Here is a 3,831-nt window from a genome sequence, read left to right as displayed (position 1 = left end):
TGGGGCTCCAAAATCACTGCAGATGGTGACTGCAGCCATGAAATTTAAAGACACTTACTCCTTGGAAGAAAAGTTATGACCAACCTAGATAGCGTATTCAAAAGCAGAGACATTACTTTGCCAACAAAGGTTCGTCTAGTCAAGGCTATGGTTTTTCCAGTGGTCATGTATGGATGTGATAGTTGGACTGTGAAGAAGGCTGAGCACTGAAGAATTGATGCTTTTGAACTGTGGTGTTGGAGAAGACTCTTGAGAGTCCCTTGGACTGCAAGGAGATCCAACCAGTCCATTCTGAAGGAGATCAGCCCTGGGATTTCTTTGGAAGGAATGATGCTAAAGCTGAAACTCCAGTATTTTGGCCACCTCATGCGAAGAGTTGACTCATTGGAAAAGACTCTGATGCTGGGAGGGATTGGGGGCAAGAGGAGAAGGGGACGACAGAGGATGAGATGGCTGGATGGCATCACTGACTCGATGGACGTGAGTTTGAGTGAACTCCGGGAGTTGGTGATGGACAGAGAGGCCTGGCGTGCTGCGATTCATGGGGTTGCAAAGAGTCGGACACGACTGAGCGACTGATCTGATCTGATCTGAATTGAGAAATAGAACACTTTGGCTATTAAAAGTACATTGATACATTTTAAATTCCATGGCACCCCACTCCAGTACTCTTACCTGGAAAATCCCATGGATGGAAGTGCCTGGTAGGCTGCAGTCCATGGGGTCCCGAAGAGTCAGACACGACTGAAGTGACTCAGCAGCAGCAGCATATCCATTATATGAAAGAGTATATAAAACGTACATGGACACACATATACACATATATGATTTTTAAGAATGTGTGTGTGTGTATATATATGTGTGTGTATATATCGCTCCCCCTCGTATTTCCATTTTTCTTAACCATAAATAACCATTATCTTGCTTTTCTGGAGTATCATTTTGTCACTGACATCCATATAAATAAATAACACATTGTTTAGAGTTTCATTTTTCTTTAATTTAAAAAGAGTTATGCAAATTTCTACTTTTGTAACTGGTTCGTTTGACAGCACTACTGACTGTGTCTCTGTGAGTCTTGCTAGCTTAATTCCTGCCTAGTTCTACTAAAATATATACAGAGAAGGAACCTGACTCTTCAAGATATCAATGAAGGAATATAGAAGTCAAAAAAGTGACAGTGAAATTAGTATTTTCCTGTTAATTCTTTTCATATTTATTTTAATACATATTTGCCTATTATTTGTTTAGTTATTTGGAATGTTTCAGAAACATAGGGATGTCTGTTTGATAATGGAAAGAATTTTCCTTGCAGTTATTTAAAATGTTACCCTAAGAATTTATAAAGCCTTTATCAACATTGAAAGCATTCCTCTATGACACCTATTAGAAATTATACCAGATTTTTAAAATGACTCAAACTTCTTTTTTTCTAAATGTATTTGACTGCTTCTTAGGATACCATTGGCCTTCATAATAATCAAATTGTCATTAAATTTATATTTTGTATTGCATTTTTTAAGTTAAGAAGCTCTGCCAGCTTACTCTTTTTATCAACTGATAGTTTGACAGACTTGAAATTTGAAGTTGAGTCTGTTGCAACATTTGTAATGATCTAACATAAATTGTTATGATATATCATTATGGTGAAATAAAAACAAATGATCTCATTAAATCATGAAACATTTTATAGCATGCCATTAAGTGGTACTCAGGTGGCCGAAATCAATATAGTTGACAAAGATGTTTATATCCTACTAATAGTAGATTATAATAGTAGATTATATATAGATAAACTATGTTAACATGATTTAATAGTGGTTATCTTTGGGCATCATAAAAACTGAAATAGAGTGTTACAAATAAGATATATTTAGAAATTTCTTGAGGGAGGTGTTTCTTGAGTGATATAACAGCTAACTAAATGAATGATATATAATATAATCTGACATTCATATTATATTTATTTGATACATTAATAAATTTACAAAAATATAATCTAGACAAACAAAACCTTGTGCACACCAGGACCCAGGAGAAAGGAGCAGTGACCTCACCAGAAACTGACCCAGATTTGCCCATAAGTGTCCAGGAGTATCCAGCGGAGGCATGGGTAGGCGGTGGCCTACTACAGGGCTGGGGACACTGAGTAGAAGTTTGCATGCATGAGACCTTTTGAAGTAGGTCACCATTATCTTCATTTCCTCCACCATAGTTTCAGTTCAGTTCAGTCGCTCAGTCGTGTCTGACTCTTTGTGACCCCATGAACTGCAGCACACCAGGCCTCCCTGTCCATCACCAGCTCCTGGAGTTCACTCAGATTCACGTCCATCGCGTCAGTGATGCCATTCAGCCATCTCATCCTCTGTCATCCCCTTCTCCTTCTGCCCCCAATCCCTCCCAGCATCAGAGTCTTTTCCAATGAGTCAACTCTTCACATGAGGTGGCTAAAGTACTGGAGTTTCAGCTTTAGCATCATTCCTTCCAAAGAAATCCCAGGGCTGATCTCCTTCAGAATGGACTGGTTGGATCTCCTTGCAGTCCAAGGGACTCTCAAGAGTCTTCTCCAACACCACAGTTCAAAAGCATCAATTCTTTGGCACTCAGCTGTCTTCACAGTCCAATTCTCACATCCATACATGACCACTGGAAAAACCATAGCCTTGACTAGATGGACCTTTGTTGGCAAAGTAATGTCTCTGCTTTTGAATATGCTATCTAGGTTGGTCATAACTTTTCTTCCAAGGAGTAAGCGTCTTTTAATTTCATGGCTGCAGTCACCATCTGCAGTGATTTTGGAATAACAGGAGCCCCACCCATCAACAGAAAATTGGATTAAAGATTTGCTGAACATGGCCCCGCCCATCAGAACAGACCCAGTTTCCCCCTCAGTCAATCATAGCTCAGTGGGTAAGGAATCTGCCTGAAAGGTAGGAGACCCGGGTTCGATTTCTGGTTTGGGAAGATCCCCTGGAGAAGGAAATGCAACCCACTCCAGTGTTCTTGCCTGGAGAAAACCATGGACAGAGGAGCCTGGCGGGCTATAGTCCATGGTGTCGTAAGAGTAGGACAAGACTTAACAGCTAAACCACCATTACCCCAGTCTCTCCCATCAGGAAGCTTCCATAAGCCTCTTACCCTTCTCCATCAGAGGGTAGACAGACTGAAAACCACAATCACAGAAAACTAACCAATCTGATCACATGGACCACAGCCTTGTCTAACTCAATGAAACTAGGAGTCATGCCATTTAGAGCCACCAAAGAGGGACAGGTCATGGTGAAGAGTTCTGACAAAACATGGTCCATTGGAGAAAGGAATGGCAAACCACCTCAGTATCCTTGCTTGAGAACCCCATGAACATTATGAAAAGGCAAAGATAAGACACTGAAGGACGAACTCCCCGGGTTGGTAAGGTGCCCAATATGCTACTGGAGATCAGTGGAGAAATAACTCCAGAAAGACTGAAGAGATGGAGCCAAAGCAAAAATAACACCCTGTTGTGGATGTGGCAGGTGATGGATAAAGTCTGATGCTGTAAAGAGCAATATTACATAGGAACCTGGAATGTTAGGCCCATTAATCAAGGCAAATTGGAAGTGATCGAACAAGAAATTGCAAGAGTGAACATTGACATTTTAGGAATCAGTTAACTACAATGGACTGGAGTTGGTGAATTTAATTCAGATGACCAATATATATACTACTGTGGGCAGGAATCCCTTAGAAGAAATGGAGTAGCCATCATAGTCAACAAAAGAGTCTGAAATGCAGTATGTAGATACAATCTCAAAAATGACAGACTGATTTCTGTTCCTTTCCAAGGCAAAC

This window comes from Bison bison, unplaced genomic scaffold (assembly GCF_000754665.1).
Source record: "Bison bison bison isolate TAMUID 2011002044 unplaced genomic scaffold, Bison_UMD1.0 scf7180017864384, whole genome shotgun sequence".
Taxonomy (NCBI): Eukaryota; Metazoa; Chordata; class Mammalia; order Artiodactyla; family Bovidae; genus Bison; species Bison bison.
The sequence above is the reverse complement of the archived record's forward strand: the minus strand, read 5'-3'. Positions refer to the sequence as shown.